Source organism: Pongo pygmaeus, chromosome 12, assembly GCF_028885625.2.
Source record: "Pongo pygmaeus isolate AG05252 chromosome 12, NHGRI_mPonPyg2-v2.0_pri, whole genome shotgun sequence".
NCBI lineage: Eukaryota > Metazoa > Chordata > Mammalia > Primates > Hominidae > Pongo > Pongo pygmaeus.
Genome location: NC_072385.2, coordinates 89,461,640 through 89,480,700, shown reverse-complemented (window position 1 = coordinate 89,480,700; position 19,061 = coordinate 89,461,640).

The window sequence follows — 19,061 nt, the reverse complement described above, 5'->3', positions numbered from 1 at the left end:
TGCTTGTTGAAGTATTTAGCGGGGAATGCATTGTTATCTGAAATTTATCTTGAAATGCATAAAGAAATAAGAGGGCTGGGTGGATAGAGGGATGCATAGATGGATAGGTCTGTGATAAAACGTTATGAGACATCCAGACTGCTCAAAATGGAGAAACAGGAGCTGGATTGAGTCTTTCACATTATGCAAATAGAAAACCAGGCAAAAGACCTGAAACAAAGGCTTATAGACACTGGGCTATAGGCAATATGAAAATGAGATTGCTGATAGAAGGTTAAAAAATGAAGTGTGCCCTTTGGTTTCACCAGCTTCCTGTCTAGAAGCAGTTTCCAGGCCATGGCACAGAGTATGGGAACCCAGACAGAATTGGGTAGTCTTACTGAGTTAGCAAAGGGAAATCCGAGTTTAGAGAGCCCACAGTGCTATATTTCAGCCAGACAGCAGTGAGCTGCATGGAGAGAAAGGACCCTAGAAACCTGCAGAGGTTTCCTTCAAGTTTTTACTTTTTTTTTTTTTTGAGATGGAGTTTCATTCTTGTTGCCCAGGCTCAAGTGCAATGGCACAATCTCAGCTCACTGCAACCTCTGCCTCTTGGGTTCAAGCGATTCTCCTGCCTCAGCCTCCTGAGTAGCTGAGATTACAGCCACCACGCCTGACTAATGTTTTTGTATTTGGGTTTCACCATGTTGGCCAAGCTGATCTCGAACTCCTGAGCTCAAGCAGTTCTTCTGCCTTGGCTTCCCAAAGTGCTGGGATTATAGGCATAAGCCACCATGCCCAGCCTCCTTAAAGTTTGGCTGAGTACTGAGATCCTATACGGGTGAGAAGAAACCCCACCCGAGGCCTGACAACTACAGGCAGACCTTGTTTCCTTGTGCTTCACTTTATTGCACTCCACAGACCCTGCATCAAGCAAGTATTATGAATGAGCAAAGAAAGTGGTTTCTTGAGATGGAATCTACTCCTGATGAAGAAGCTGTGAACGCTGTTGAAATTACAGCAAAGAATTTAGAATATTCCATAAACTTAGTTGATAAAGCAGTGGCAGGGTTTGAGAGGACCGATTTCAATTTTGAACATTTTACTTTGGGTAAAATGCTACCAAACAGCATTGAATGCTACAGAGAACTCTTTCATGAAGAGTCCAATGATACAGCAAACTTCATTGTTGTCTTAGTTTAAGAAGTTGCCACAGCCACCCTAACCTTCAGCAACTCCAACCCTGATCACCTAGCAGCCATCAACATCAAGGCAAGACCCTCCACCAGCAAAAAGCTTAGGATTCTCTGAGGGCTCAGATGATAATTAAAATACGTTAGCAAAAAGCATTTTTAAATAAGATATGTACTTTTTTAGACATAATGCTATTGCACACACAATAGACTACAATATAGTGCAAACATAACTTTTATATGCACTGGGAAACCAAAATGTTTGTGTGGCTCCCTTTATTGTGATATTCACTTTATTGTGATGGTCTGGAACTGAGCCCACAGCATTTCCAAGGTGTGTCTGTACTTGAAAGGAGTAGGCATAACAATGAATAAAATATACACAGGTCTAGGAGGAGTTTGTGTCCCCATAAGCCAGAGTGAAACAACTTCATAAGACAAGGGGCATCGAGAAGAATCCTTAGAAGAGTGTGGACTTAATAGTGGGACTAAGTTAGCCCTAGACTAAGTGTATCTCTGGATCCATCCTAACAATTCTTTTTTTTGAGACGGAGTCTTGCTCTGTCACCCAGGCTGGAGTGCAGTGGTGCGATCTCGGCTCACTGCAACCTCCGCCTCCTGGGTTCAAGTGATTCTCCTGTCTCAGCCTCCCAAGTAGCTGGAATTACAGGCATGTACCACCACGCCCGGCTAATTTTTGTATTTTTAGTAGAGACAGGGTTTCACCATGTTGGCCAGGCTGGTCTCGAACTCCTGACCTCAGATGATCCGCCTGCCTTGGCCTCCCAAAGTGCTGGGATTACAGGCGTGAGCCACTGTGCCCGGCAGATCCATCCTAACAATTCTTAAAGTCAAGTCTCAAAAAGTTCAAACCACTGTGAACCAGAACCAAGTCTAACACTATTTAAAAGAATACTACAAAACCCAGCAACTACCATTGTAAAAGTCTCCATTTCCGGCATCCAATAACAAACTACCAGGCATGCAGAGAAGCAGAAAAAATATGACCGATAAGCAAGAGACAAGCCAGTCAATAGAGACTGAGAAATGGCAAAGATGATGGAACTATCAACAGGTAAGTTAACACGGCTACTATTAAATATGGTCCTTTTGTTCAAGAAGACAGAGGAAAATATAAGCATGATGAGGAGAGTTGCAGAAAAAAATTTAAAATATAGTATTAGAAATTCTAGAGAAGAAAAATATAATATCTGAAATAAAAATCCATTGGAATGGATTAACATTAGATTAGATACTGCAGAACAAAAGAATGGTGAGCTTGAAGAAATAGCAATAGAAATTATCCAAAATGAAGCACAGAGAAAAGTGATAGGAAAAACAAAACAAAAGAAGAAAACATTAGCAACCAGTGAGAAAGTATCAAGTGGTCTAACATATATGCAGCTGGAGCATCAGAAGAAAGGACGGTGAAAAAATAAGGCCTAAAATTTTGTCAAAGCTGAGAACTATAAACCCTCAGATACAAGAAGTCCGAAGAACCATAGCTGGATAAATAGGAAGAAAACAACACCACATCACATCATAATCAAATTGCTAAAAACCAGTGATAAAGAAAATTCCTTAAAAGACAGTGAAAGACAAATTATGTATAGAGAACAAAGGAAAGAATGACAGTATATTTCTCATCGGAAGCTTCGCAAACCTGAAGACACTGAAGAGACATGTTTAAAGCCCTGAATAATCTGCCAGTGTAGAATTCCTTACCTACCAAAAATAACTTTCCAGTGTTATTTGGACAAAGACTCTTTCAGATAAACAAAAGCTTAGAAAATTCAAAAACTTTATAATTTTTCTCATTTTTGATTATTTAAAAGAAAATTCTTGGCCAGGCACAGTGGCTCACGTAATTCCAGCACTTTGGGAGGCCAAGGTGGGTGGATCATGAGGTCAGGGGTTCGAGACCAGCCATGACCAATATTGTGAAACCCTGTCTCTACTAAAAATACAAAAATTAGCCAGGTGTGGTGGCATGCACCTGTAATCCCAGCTACTCAGGAGGCTGAGGCAGGGGAATTGCTTGAACCTGGGAGGCGGAGGTTGCAGTGAGCCGAGATCACACCACTGCACTCCAGCCTGAGCAGCAACAGAGTGAGACTCCGTCTCAAAAAAAAAAAGAAAGAAAATTCTTTGTTCAAACAAAAATAATAATGTAGGTTGTATAGCATATTTATAAGTAAAATGTATGACAAAAATGACAAAAGATAGAAAAGAGGAAATGGAGGTGTGAGATTCTTACACAATACATGAAGTTGTATAATATTATTTAAAGGTGGAATGGATAAGACAAAAGTGTATATTGTAAAATTCAGAGCAATTGATTAAAAAATAAAGAGATATGGCTATAATTACATTTAATGAAGATCAAATTAAATCATACAAATCAATTCAAAAGAAAGCAGAAAAAGGAAAAAATAGAGAGCAGTTACAAAAATGAAAAACAAATAGATTCATAGTGGGCATAAACCCAACCATATTCATGATTAGACCAAATGTAAATGGTCTAAACACTTCTGTAAAAGGCAGAGATTATCAGCTGATGCAGTGGCATGTCCTGCAGTCCCAGCTGCTGCAGGTGGGAGGATTGCTTGAGGCTGGCAGTTCAAGGCTACAGTGTACTATGACTGTGCCAGTGAATAACCACTGCATTCCAGCCTGACTGACATAGCAAGACCCAATCTCTTAAAAAAAAAAAAAAAAGGCAGAGGTTATCTAGTTAGATAATATAATCATTTATGGAAAGTTCAACTATATGTTACCTACAAGAAAACTTCTTTAAAAATAAAGACACAGATAAAGTAAAAGGATAAGAGAAAATGTACCATAAAAAATACTAATCAAAGGAAAGCTAGAGAAGAAGAAAATTGAAGGACTCATGCTAATTTCAAAAACTTACAAACAAAGCTAACAGTAATCAAAACAATGTGATACTGATATAAAAATAGGCATATAGGCCAGGTGCAGTGGCTCACTCCTGTAATTCCAGCACTTTGGGAGGCGAAAGCAGGGGATCACAAGGTCAGGAGTTCGAGACCAGCCTGGCCAATATGGTGAAACCCCATCTCTACTAAAAATACGAAAATTAGCCAGGCTTGGTGGTGCGCACCTGTAGTCCCAGCTACTCGGGAGGCTGAGGTAGAAGAATCACTTGAACCCGGGAGGCAGAGGTTGCAGTAAGCCGAGATCATGCCACTGCACTCAAGCCTGGGTGACAGAGCAAGACTCCGTCTCAAAAAAACAAACAAAAAAAAAAAGGGCATATAGATCAATGGAATAGAATTCAGAGTCCACAATTAAACCCATACATCTATGGTCAATTGATTTTCACCCAGGGTGAAAAGGCCATCCAATGGGGGAAGAATACTCTGTTCAATAAATGGTGCTGGGACAACTGGATATACACATGCAGAAGAATGAAGTTGGATTCCTATTCACACCATACACAAAAATTAACTCAAAATGGATCAACTTAAATGTAAGAGCTGAAACCATAAAATTCTTACAAAAAATACATACGGGCAAATCTTTATGATCATGGATTTGACAGTGAAAGATAGGACATCAAAACACATGAAACTAAAGAAATATAGATAAATTGAGCTTCATCAAAATTAAATACTTTAGTGCAACAAAGGACACCATGAAGAAAGTGAAAAGAATCTACATAATGAGAGAAATTATTTGCAAATCATATGTCTGATAAGGGTCTAACATCAGAATATATAAATAATGCTTACAACTCAACAAAAAAACAAAACAGGACCATTTAAAAACAGGCAAAACCCAGTTAAAAATTTAAATAGACATCTCTCCAAAGAAGATATTAAATGGCCAATATGCATACATAGGAATGCTCAACATCATTAGTCACTAGGACAATGCAAATCAAAACCACATTGAGATATCACTTCACACCTACAAGAATGGCTACAGTTGAAGTGGGGAAAGTGTTGGAGGATGTCTTAGTCCATTTGTGTTGCTATACAGGAATACTTGAGGCTGGGTAATTTATAAAGAAAAGAGGATTATTTGTCTCATGTTTCTGCAGGCTGTACAAGAAGCATGGTGCCAGTATCTGCTTCTGGTGAGGGCTTCAGACTGCTTCTGCTCATGGTGGAAGGTAAAGCAGAGCTGACATGTGCAGGGATCACAAGGAAGCAAGAGAGAGGGGAGAAATGCCTAGTTTTTTTTTGTTTCTGTTTTTGTTTTTGAGACAAAGAGCAAAGTCTTGCTCTGTCACTCAGGCTGGAGAGCAGTGGCATGATCACAGCTCACTGCAGCCTTGACCTCCTGGGTTCAAGTGTTCCTCCTGCCTCAGCCTCCTATGTAGCTGGGACCACAGGTGCACACCACCATGCCCAACTAAGTAAAAAACAATTTTTTTTTTTTGCAGAGATGGGGTCTCCCTATGTTGCTCAGGCTAGTTTCAAACTCCTGGGCTCAAGTGATCCTCCCACCTTGGCCTCCCAAAGTGCTGGGATTACAGGCATGAGTCACCACACCTGGCCCCAAGTTTTTTTTTAACAACCAGCTCTTGCGGGAATTAATAGAGCAAGAGCTCATTCATTACTGCAAGAAAGACAGCAAGACATTCATGAGGGATCTGCCCCTATGACCAGAAACACCTCCCATTAGGCCCCACCTCCAGCGTTGGGAATGAAATTTCAACATGAAGCTTGAGGGGACTAACATCCAAACTGCAGCAGGAGGATGTGGAAAAATTGGAACCCTTGTACATTGCTGATAGGGATGGAAAACTGTGCAGCCACAGCAGAAAACAATGTGATGGTTCTCAATAAGTTAATCGTAGAATTAACTGCACACTTACCCAAAATTGTAGAAAACATTTTGGCTATTCACAATAACCAAAAAGTGGAAATAATACAAATTTTCATTTACTGATGAAGGGGTAAACAAAATGCAGCATATATATACAATGGAATATTATTCATACATAAAAAGGAATAAAGTACCAATATGTGCTACAACATGGATAAACCTTGAAAACATTATAAGTGAAATAAGTCAGACATGAAAGGCAGAATGCTATATGATTCCGTTTTTATGCAGTGTCCAGAAGAGGCAAATTCATAAAGATAGAAAGTGAATTAGTGCTTGCCAGGGGAAGAGGGGAGTGGGGAAGGGGAGTGGCTGTTTAAAGGGTTGTGGGTTTCTTTTTGGTGTTATGAAAAGATTCTGGAACTAGATAGTGGTGATGAGTACACAACATTGTTAAAGTACTAAATGTGACTAATGGTAAATATTACATATATCACAAGAAAAAATAAAGCTAGGTAGCTATATTAATATCAGATGAAGTAGATATTAAGACAATGACTGATACCAGGGAGAAAGAGAGACATATCATAATGACAAAAGGCTCAATTAATTGGCCGGGCAGAGTGGCTAACACCTGTAACCCCAGCCCTTTGGGAAGCTGAGGCGGGCAGTTCACATGAGGTCAGGAGTTCAAGACCAGCCTGGCCAACATGGTGAAACTCCATCTCTACTAAAAATACAAAAAGTTAGCTGGGCATGGTGGTGCACACCTGTAGTTCTAGCTACTCAGGAGGCTGAGGCAGGAGAATCGCTTGAACCCGAGAAGCAGAGGCTGCAGTGAGCCAAGATTGTACTACTGCACTCCAGCCTGGGCGACAGAGTGAGACTCCATCTCAAAAAAAAAAAAAAAAAAGGCTCAATTAATCAAAAGGATTATAAACATAAACATGTATGTATCTAATAACAGTTTCAAAATACACAAGGCAAAAGCTGATAGAACTAAGAAGAGAACTGGACAAATTCACCTTTATAGTTGGAGGTCTCAACACTTCTCTCTCAATAATTGATAGAACAAGTAGACAAAAAATGAATAAGGATATAGAAGACTTGGCTGGGTGCGGTGGCTCACGCCTGTAATACCAGCACTTGGGGAGGCCAAGGCAGGTGGATCATGAGGTCAGGAGTTCAAGACCAGCCTGGCCAACATGGTGAATCCCAGTCTCTATGAAAAATACAAAAATTAGCCAGATGTGGTTGTGGGCCTGTAATCCCAGCTATTCGGGAGGCTGAGGCAGGAGAATTGCTTGAATCCAGGAGGCAGAGGTTGCAGTGAGCCAAGATCGCGGCACTGCACTCCAGCCTGGGTGACAGAATGAGACTCTGTCTCAAAAAAAAAAAAAACAAAAAAAACCACCACCAACCAACTTGCCTAAAATGACATTTATATAATACTCCACCCAACAACACCAGACTACATATTCTTTTTAAATGCCCACAGAACATCTACAAAGACGGACTATGTTCTGGGCTATACAGGGAGTCTCACTAAATGTAAGGAAGGTTGAAATTATACAAGGCATGTTTCTGGTCATGGGGCAGATCCCTCATGACTGTCTTGTGCCTTTCTTGCAGTAATGAATGAGCTCTTGCTCTATTAGTTCCCACAAAAACTGGTTGGTTGTTAAAAAAAACTTGGGGCCAGGTGTGGTGACTCATGCCTGTAATCCCAGCACTTTGGGAGGCCAAGGTGGGAGGATCACTTGAGCCCAGGAGTTTGAAACTAGCCTGAGCAACATAAGGAGACCCCATCTCTGCAAAAAAAAAAAATTGTTTTTTACTTAGTTGGGCATGGTGGTGTGCACCTGTAGTCCCAGCTACATAGGAGGCTGAGGCAGGAGGAACACTTGAACCCAGGAGGTCAAGGCTGCAGTGAGCTGTGATCATGCCACTGCTCTCCAGCCTGAGTGACAGAGCAAGACCTTGTCCTTTGTCTCAAAAACAAAAACAAATGAAAAAAACTAGGCATTTCTCCCCTCTCTCTTGCTTCCATGTGATCCCTGTACATGTCAGCTCAGTTTTACCTTCCACCATGAGCAGAAGCAGTCTGAAGCCCTCACCAGAAGCAGATACTGGCACCATGCATCTTGTACAGCCTGCAGAAACATGAGACAAATAAGTCTCTTTTCTTTATAAATTACCCAGCCTCAAGTATTCCTGTACAGCAACACAAATGGACTAAGACATCCTCCAACACTTTCCCTACTTCAAATGTAGCCATTCTTGCAGATGTGATTTCCATGTTAGAATTAACCTAGTAATAACTGAAGGATAAAAACAACACACTACTAAATAATTCATGTGCAAAGAATATATTACAAGTGAAATTAGAAAATACCTTGACTAGCATGAAAATGAAAACAATTTATCAAAATTTGTGGGCTGCAGCTAAGGCAGTGTTTACAGGAAAATTCATAATTTGAAACACATATTAGTCCAGTTGTGGTGCCTCACGCCTATAATCCTAACACTTTGCAAGGCCGAGGCAGGCAGATTACTTGAACTCAGGAGTTAGATACCAGCCACGGCAACATGGCAAAACCCCATTTCTACTAAAAATACAAAAAATTAGCCGGGCATGGTGGCACGGGCCTGTAATCCCAGCTACTCGGGAGGCTGAGTCACGAGAATTGCTTGAACCTGGGAGGTGGAGGTTACAGTGAGCCGAAATCATGCCACTGCACTCCAGCCTGGGTGACAGACTCTGTCTCCAAAAAAAAAAAAAAAAAAAAGTAAAAGAAAAAACACATATTAGAAAAAATGTGGTGCCGCTGTAGCTATAAATGACTTTGATTGGCATAAGCACAATTGTTTCACATATGCACTTGTCAAAATTTAATTAACTGTACATTTTATTTCTGCTAGCGAAGTTTCCTAAAAACAACAAAAAAGTACACTTTAAATATATATAGCTTATTATATGTCACTTATGCCTCAATAAAGTTGTTTAAAAGAAAAAAAAAAAAAAAAAGAAAAAATGTAAGATCACATATTAATGATTTACCAACTTAAGAATTAAGTACAAGTGCAAGAAAGGAAGGAAACAATAAGAGTAGAAATGGATGGCATAGAATATAGAAAATGAGGAAAATCAAAAACTGGCTCTTTGAAAAATATGAATAACATTAATAAACCTGTCTAACCGACCAAATCGGGAAAAAAGAAAGACACACATTATTAATATCAGGAATGAAAGGGAAGATATCACGACAAACCTGACAGACATTTTTTTTCTTTGAGACAGGGTCTCACTCTGTTGTCCAGGCTAGAGTGCAGTGGCACCATCATAGCTTCCTGCAGTTTTTCTTTTTTTTTCTCTTTTGAGATGGAGTTTCCACTCTTGTTGTCCAGGCTGGAGTGCAGTGGTGCAATCTCAGCTCACTGCAACCTCCACCTCCCAGGTTCAAGCTATTCTCCTGCCTCAGCCTCCCGAGTAGTTGGGATTACAGGCACGCACCACCACACCTAGCTAACTGTATTTTTAGTAGAGATGGGGTTTTACCATGTTGGCCAGGCTGGTCTCAAACTCCTGACTTCAAGTGATCCACCTGCCTCGGCCTCCCAAAGTGTTGGGATTACAAGTGTGAGCCACTGTGCCCAGTATAGCTTCCTGCACCCTTGACCTCCCAGTCTTGAGTGATCATCCCACCTCAGCCTCCTGAGTAGCTGGGTCTACAGAAGTGTGCACCCACTTCTGGCTAATTTTTGTATTTTTAATATAAACAGGGTTTCACCATGCTGCCTACGCTATCTTGAACTCCTGGGCTCAAGGGATCCTCCTGCCTCGGCCTCCCAAAGTGCTGGGATTACAGGCGTGAGCCACTGTGACTGGCCTAGACATTTTTTTAAAGTTAAAGGAATACTATGAAAATGTTTATACTAAATCTATTACAAGGAGAAAAAACTACAGACCAATATCTCTAATAAATATTGTTGCAATAACTTTTAACAACTTTTTTTAAAGTTAAAGGAATACTATGAAAGTGTTTCTACTAAATCTATTATAAGGAGAAAAAACTATAGGCCAATATATCTAATAAATATTGTTGCAATAATTTTTAACAAAATTTCAGCAAACTGAATCTAGCACAATACAAAAAGAATAACAGCTTATGACCAAGTGGGATGCATCCCAAGAATGCAAGATAGGTTTAACATTTGGAAGTCAATCAATGCAATTCAACATGTGAAGTTGAAAAAAATCAAAAAACAAAACCATTTCATTATCTCATTAGATTCAGAAAAAGCATTTGACAAATTTGGGACCTAGTCAAGATAGAAATTCTCAGCAAACTACCAATAAAAGAGAAACTGCTCAACTTGATAAAGGCTAACTATGTTACACCTAAACCTAACATCATGCCGGGTGGTGAATCCATAAGGGTCTACAGCAACCTCAATTCTTGCCTCCTCAGATGAAAGAATTCGACCGAGTGACAGAAGGCGGAGTGTGAGACTGAGGCAAGTTTTAGAGCAGGCGTGAAAGCTTATTAAAAAGCTTTAGAGCAGGAATGAAAGGAAGTAAAGTACATTTGGAAGAGGGTCAAGTGGGTGACTTGAGAGGTCAAGTGCAGTTTCATCTTTGACTTGGGGTTTTATGCACTTGTGTGCTTCCGGGGTCTTGCATCCCCTCTCTGATTCTTCCCTTGAGGTGGGCTGTCCACGTGCGCAGTGGCCTGTCAGCGCTTGGAAGGGGTCACATGTGCAGTGTGTTTACTGGAGTTGTAAGCATGCTCACTTGAGGCGTTCTTCCCTTACCAAAGGTTCCTAGGTCATAGGCCAGTTAAATGCCGCCATTTTTGCCTTCAGTGCGCATACGTGAGCCCACGGGCCCTACTCCTGAGATTTTACTGGGAAGTTGCTGATTGCGTTTCAGGTTTTTTCTGTCTTTTGGGAGGCTGCCCCTCCCTGGTGCCAGCTGCAACCAATTATTATTTTAGAGTGACAGTTAACAACCACTTGACCATCACCTGATGGTTGCCTGACATTCCTGGGGTAGGGCAAGGGACCCTCTCCTGCCCTGCTCATGCCTGACCAGCTACCTACTGTAACAATACTTAATGGTAAAAGACTGAATGTTCCCTCTAATACAGGGAACAAAGCAAGAATGTCTGTCTGCTCTCACCACTTGTATTCAGTATTGACTGGAGATCAATTGCCAGTACAGTAAGGCAAAACAAATAAATAAAAGGAAATAAAAGGCATAAATATTGGAAAGAAACAAAATGGTCTTGATTTGCAGATGACATGATTATGTAAATAGAAATTCATAAAGAATCTATAAATAAGGTATTAATAAGCTTAGCAAGGTCACAGGATTCAAGGTCAATGTACCAGTATACATTTCTATATATTTGGATCAAACAGTTAACAATTGAAATTAAAAAATCAATACCATTTACGATAGCATTCAAAACTATGAAATATGGCCGGGTGCAGTGGCTCATGCCTGTAATCTCAGCACTTTGGGAGGCCGAGGCAGGTCGATCACCTGAGGTCAGGAGTTCAAGACCAGCCTGGCCAACATGGCAAAACCCTGTCTCTACTAAAAATACAAAAATTAGCTAGGTGTGGTGGTGGCCGCCTGTAGTCCCAGCTACTCAGGAAGCTGAGGCAAGATAATCACTTGAACCCGTGAGGCAGAAGTTGCAGTGAGCCTAGATCACACCACTACATTCCAGCCTGGGTGACAGAGCGAGACCCCATCTCAAACAAAACAAAACAAAACAAAACAAAAAAACCCATGAAATATTAAAGATAAATTTAACAAAATATGTGCAAGACCTGAACCTGGGAAACTACAAACCATTTTGAGAGAAATTAAAGAAGACCTAAATAAATGAAGAGAGATACCGTTTCTTGGATTTAAGATTAATATTGTTAAAGATGTCAATTATCCACAAATTGATTTATAGATAAAATAAAATTCTTGACAGAGTCTCACTCTGTCACCGAGGCTGGAGTGCAATGGCATGATCTCAGCTCACTGCTACTTCTGCCTCCTGGGTTCAAGCAATTCTCCTGCCTCTGCCTCCTAAGTAGCTGGGGTTACAGGCACCTGCCACCAACCCTGACGAATTTGTATTTTGTATTTTTAGTAGAGACAGGGTTTCGCCATGATGGCCAGGCTGGTCTCGAACTCCTGACCTCAAGTGATCCGCCCGCCTTGGCCTCCCAAAGTGCTGGGATTACATGAGCCACTGCGCCATAAAATCTAATGAAAATTCTACTAGCCATTTTTTGGGGATAGAGTTTGACAAGCTGATTGTGAAATTTATTTTAAATCTTAAATAATGCAAGTGACCTTGATAGCCAAAACAACTTTGATAAAGGGATTAAATTGGTGGATTCATATTACTGGATTACAAGAATTCCGATAAAGTTGTGGCAATTAGGATAATATGGTTTTGGTGTCAGGATCTATATATCAAGGGAACACAACAGAGAATCTTGAAATAGACCTGTACATATATGGTCACTTGAGTTTTAACAAAAATGACATGGGAATTCAATAGCGGAAAGGAAAAGTTCTTTATTTTTTAATTTTTGAGACAGAGTCTTGCTCTATTGCCCAGGCTGCAGTGCAGTGATGCAATCTTGGCTCACTGCAGGCTGGACCTCTAGGGTTCAAGCGATCTTCCCACTTCAGTCTCCCAAGTAGCTGGGACTACAGGCATGCACCACCATACTGGCTAACTTTTGTATTTTTTGTAGAGATGCATTTTCCCTTTGTTGCCCAGGCTATTCTCAAACTCCTCGGCTCAAGTGATCTGCCCACCTCTGCCTCCTGGAGTGCTGGGATTACAGGTGTGAGCTACCATGCCCAGCTGAAAGTCTTTTTAACAAATGGTTTTGGAACAAATGCATAGCCATATGCAACTACAGCAGTAACAGCAAAATCAACCTTGACCTTCTTATCTCATGCCACACAAGAATTAACTAGCAATTAGTCACAGACTTAATGATAAGAGCTAAAACGAAAATTTCTAGATGATAACAGTGGAGGAAATCTTTGTGACCTTGAGTTAGGCAACACTCAGATAAGATACAGAAAACATAAGAATAAGTACCATAAAAGAAATTACTGGTGAATTTGATTTAATAAAAATTAGAAACTTCTACTCTTCAAGAGAAACTGTCAAGAAAATTAAAAGGCAAGCCTTAGGCAACACATATCTGATAAAGGACTAATACTTACAATAAACAACTTTTACAACTCAGTAACAAAAAGCAGAAATAGGTAAAATATTGCAAAATTGAATGGACATTTCACTAAGGAAGATAGACAAATGGCAAATAAATGCTAATGGTCAAAGTTATTGGTCTTTAAGGATGCACAAATTATAATTTTGCTCACTAGAATGCCTAAAGTTACAAAAACTGGCATTGCCTATTGTCAGCGAGAACGCAGAGCAAATGGAGCTTTCACACGTTGCTTATGGGAAGGTAAAAAGGTCCCAACCTTTTAGGAAACAGTATGGCAGTTTCTTGTAAAGTTGAACATTATACTATATATTGGTCTTATGATCCAGTAATTCTATTCCTCAGCATTTACCCAAAATAAATAAAAACATAGCCAGGCACGGTGGATCATGCCCGTAATCCCAGCACTTTGGGAGGCCAAGGCAGGCAGATCATTTGAGGTCAGGAGTTTGAGACCAGCCTGGCCAACATGGTGAAACTCTGTCTCTACTAAAATTACAAAAATTAGCCAGGTGTGGTGGTCGGTGCTTGTAATCCCAGCTACTTGGGAGGCTGAGGCAGATGAATGGCTTGAACCCAGGAGGCGGAGGTTGTGGTGAGCTGAGACTGTGCCACTGCACTCCAGCCTGGGTGACAGAGTGAGATACTCTGTCTCAAAAAATAAATAAATAGCTGGGCGCGGTGGCTCACGTCTGTAATTCCAGCGCTTTGAGAGGCTGAGGAGGGCAGATCACAAGGTCAGGGGTTCGAGACGAGCCTGACCAACATGGTTGAAATCTGGTCTCTATAAAAATACAAAAATTAGCTGGGTGTGGTGGCGTGCACCTGTAATCCCAGCTACTCCAGAGGCTGAGGCAGGAGAATCGCCTGAACCCGGGAGGTGGAGGTTGCAGTGAGCCAAGATCGCGTCACTGCACTTCAGCCTGGGTGACAGAGCGAGACTCTGTCTCAAAAAAATAAAATATAAAAATAAATAAATAAATAATGAAAACATATGTCCACACAAAAACCTGTCTGTACATAAATGTTCACGAGACCTATTATTTATAATAGTCCAAAATTGGAAACACCCCAAAACACCATCAACTGGCGAATGAATAAACCACATCTATAACAAGGAATGCTATTTAGCAACAAAATGGAATCAATTACTACAATAATTAATTCAACAACATGGGTGAATCTCAAAAGCATCATACTAAATGAAAGAAGACAGGCAAAAAAGACTACATACTATTTGAATCCAATGATCTGAAATTCTAGAAGAGGCAAAATTAGAGTGACAGAAAGCTGGTCAATTGTTGGCAGGGGCTGGATTTAGGGGAAGGACATGAGGAATCTTTGGTTGGGGCTGATGGCACCATTCTGTATCATGATTGTGGTGGTGGTTACATTTATCAAAACCCATCAAATTATATGCTGAAAAATGGTGAGTATGCATTTTATGCCTCATTAACGAAGAAGAGGAAGAGGAGGAGGAGGAGGAAGATGTTAATGTAGATGTTGGTTTATTGGTATTTATTGTAAAATTTTTTCAAATCTACTTTATACATGGTAATTTTTATTTTAAAATATGCCAAAGCAGTCAGGATGGCCGAGCTGTCTAAGGCGCTGCGTTCAGGTCGCAGCCTCCCCTGGAGTTATGGGTTCAAGTCTCACTTCTGACAAAGCTGAATTTCCTGCTGGGTGCGGTGGCTGACACCTGTAATCCTAGCACTTTGGGAGGCCACGGTGGGCAGATCATCTGAGGTCAGGAGTTGGAGACCAACATGGAGAAATCCTGTCTCTACTTAAAAAAATACAAAAATTAGCCAGGCGTAGTGGTGGGTTCCTGGAGTCCCAGCTACTTGGGAGGCTGAGGCAGGAGAATGGCTTGAACCTGGGAGGCAGAGGTATATATATTATATACATATATGAATGTATTTATTATCTGAGTTATTTAATGATTTAATGATTTTCCTGAACAACTGCTGGGTGATGGTGGTGATGGAGTAAGGAGGAAAGCTAGTATAAAATACTTTGCAAAGTAATCCATTTATATAGGTTGAATTATGTCATATGAAATTGATCAAGCCTTATTTTATTTTATTTTATTTTATTTTATTTTATTTTATTTTATTTTTTGAGACAGAGTCTCGCTCTGTCACCCAGGCTGGAGTGCAGTGGCACAATCTTGGCTCACTGCAACCTCCACCTCCCGGGTTCAAGCAATTCTCCTGCCTCAGCCATCCAAGTAGCTGGGACTCCAGGCATCTGCCACCAAGCCCGGCTAATTTTTTTGTGTTTTTAGTAGAGATGGGGTTTCACCATGTTGGTCAGGCTGGTCTCCAACTCCTGACCTTAAATAGTCTGCCACCTCGGCCTCCCAAAGTGCTGAGATTACAGGCATGAGCCACTGCACCCGGCCAGCTTCTTTATTTTATAATCCCATCTAATACCCTCACCCAACAATCAGGAAGACCTATTAATAGAATCTAACTTTGGAATGTTGTAAAAGTTACTAAAGCTTTATTGAAATCCAACTATAGAAGATGCTCGTAGTTTTTTTTTGTTTTTTTTTTGCTTCTCAAAATCACAGTTTTGTAACCTTTTAGAACAGTCCCTTTTGCATGGCATTCTCACTAATGCAGCTGATGTGGTTTGGCTGTGTCTTCACCAAATCTCAACTTGAATTGTATCTCCCAGAAATCCCAGGTGTACTGGAAGGGACCCAGGGTGAGGTAATTGAATCATGGGGGCCGGTCTTTCCTGTGCTATTCTCGTGATAGTGAATAAGTCTCACAAAATCTGATGGGTTTAGCAGTGGTTTCTGCTTTTGCTTCTTGCTCGTTTCTCTCTTGCTGCCACCACGGAAGAAGTGCTTTTCGCCTCCTGCCATGATTCTGAGGCCTCCCCAGCCATGTGGAACTGTAAGTCCAATTAAACCTCTTTTTCTTCCCAGTCTCGGATATGTCTTTATCAGCAGCGTGAAAACAGAATAATACAGTAAATGTTGCCAAAGCCATGCACACTTTCATTTGCTACTTATAAGGTGTAGGGTGCCTCCATTTTAATTTCGACTTCTATTTTGATGCCTCTTCAAGCTTTAGGAAAGCAGGCGTCTACCTTTTAAGCAAAGATGATTGCCTTTCTGGTAAAAAGGTATGCTATAGGCTTAGGATGACATCCTTTAAGGCTCTGGAAGTGGTAACATTGTTAGTAATGATCCCTTAACATATATGGTTATTGTTCTTTATTCTATAGATCAGAGTCAACAAACTTTGTAAAGGGCCAGAGAGTGAATATTTTAGACTTTGAAAGCCATGTGGTCTCTGTCTCTCAACACTGCTGTTATGACAAACAGCCATAGACAACACATCAACAAATTAAAGTGCTTGTGTTCCAATAAAACTTTATATACAAAAACAGGCTTGGAGCTGGATTTGACTTGTGCTGAAGTTTGTTGACCCCAGCTGTAGATTGTAAACATCACTGAAAACAAATGTGCAGCTTGTTATGATAGACTGTTTGTACAATCAAATAACATAGGTACTTCTATGAAGAGAACCAATATTGAATAGTGAAATATCCATCAGGAAGTCCCCATATCCGAAAATTAGGGTGTGCATCTTCTGGGACTCTGCATGATTAACTGGTATGCAAAAATCTCTGATTTATAGAAAATATGAAGATATTTATCCAAGATAGTTTAGAAATGTTTCACAGACTAACCACTTTGGTTGCTAATCGAAGTATACTTTAGCTACAAATGTAAAATTCAGAGTAGGTTTTACTTTTACTTTGTCTTTCTAAAAGATTATACTTTTTTATATTTAGCAAGTAATATAAGGTGACCATTATTCTTGTTAAAACATTCCAACAAATCAGATTGACTCCTATTGAAGATTTAGCTCTACAATTTTTTATTCTTGGCTATAAGGAGTAGATAAAGACACAGCTACCATCTATGACTATAATTTATGCAATTTGCAGTGTTCCCTTGTACTAAGATCATTTCCCTTGACTTAAAACAGAATTATTACTTAAGAACTTCTGAACAATCATGATTTACGCAAAGGTACTATTATTAAATAGAACTTAGGGCCGGGCGCAGTGGCTTATGCCTGTAATCCCAGTACTTTGGGTGGCTGAGGCAGGTGGATCACAAAGTCAGGAGATTGAGACCATCCTGGCTAACACGGTGAAACCCTGTCTCTGCTAGAAATACAAAAAAATTAGCTGGGCATGGTGGCATACACCTGTAGCCACAGCTACTCGGGAGGCTGAGGCAGGAGAATCATTTGAACCCAGAAGACGGAGGTTCCAGTGAGCCAAGATCATGCCACTGCACTCCAGCCTGGGAGACAGAGCGAGACTCCATCTCAAAAAATAATAATAATAAAAAATAAAAAAAATTAGCTGGGCATGGTAGTGCACTCCTGTAATCCCAGTTACTTGGGAGGTTGAGGCAGGAGAATCACTTGAACCCTGGAGGCAGAGGTTGCAGTGAGCTGAGATTGTGCCACTGCACTCCAGCTTGGGTAATAAAGCAAGACTCCATCTCAAAAAATAAAATAAAATAAATAGAACTTAGAAGAGCTAAGAGTCTTTGTCCTCATGGTCATATCATTTCTATTAAACAAATACATTTTAAAGGATGGAAAGGAGGAAAGAGAAACAAAAAAGATATTATGGTGAATATATATTGTTTTGTTGTTCTAGTGTCTTCCTACTCATTGTTTACTATCAAGTAGAGCTAGTATTTATTTCTTATTTAGTGAGAGAATATTCTAGCTGCCTTTTGGGATAAGTGAGGATAGAAAAATTACTTCCACCAGGCGCTCACATCTGTAATCCCAACACTTTGAAAGCTGGAGGCGGGAGGATCGCTTGAGCCCAGGAGTTCAAGACCGGCCTGGGCAATATAGGGAGACCCGTCTCTACAAAACAAACAAACAACAACAACAACCACAAAAAACAACTTAAAAACAATTAGTCAAGCATGGTGGAGTACCCTGGTGGGATGATCACTTGAGTCTAGGAGGCAGAGGTGCAGTGAGCCAAGATCACACCACTGTACTCCAGCCTGGGCGACAGAGCAAGACCCTGTTAAAAAAAGAAAGGAAAGGAGAGGAGGGAAGGAAAAGTAATAGGAAAGGAAAGGAGGAAAGGGAAAGGAAAAGGGAAAGGGAAATTACTTCCAAGGAGATCATTCTTATCTTGTGAAGAATAGAGATGTTCCCTTTAGTTCTGTAAATGTAGTGAGTAGACCCCATTGTCCTGAGAGATAGACCTTAATACTGACTGTAATTTTATTGTCATACTTATTTTAACAATGACAACTTTTATCCATGATATAGGCCTTGCTATGCAAAGCTCTTTGCTGGCGAGGGAGCTGACCAATTTTTACAAGAGGAGCCCATTACCACTGGTAGGTAGTTTTATATGCCATTTTATTTAATCTTTATAACAACCTTATAAAATAAGTGTAACAGGCCAGGCGTGGTGGCTCACGCCTGTAATCCCAGCACTTTGGGAGATGAAGGCAGGTGAATCACCTGAGGTCAGGACTTTGAGACCAACCTGGTCAACACGGTGAAACCCCATCTCTACTAAAAATACAAAAATTAGCCAGGCGTGGTGGTGTGCACCTGTAATCCCAGCTACTTGGGAGGCTGAGGTAGGAGAATTGCTTGAACCCAGGAGGCAGATGTTGCAGTGAGCTGAGACCAGGCCATTGCACTCCAGCCTGGGCAACAAGAGCAAAAATCTGTCTCAAAAAATAAAAATAAATAAAAATAAAGTAAGTGTAACAGATGGAAAAGTAAAGAGACTGAGTAACTTATCTAAGAC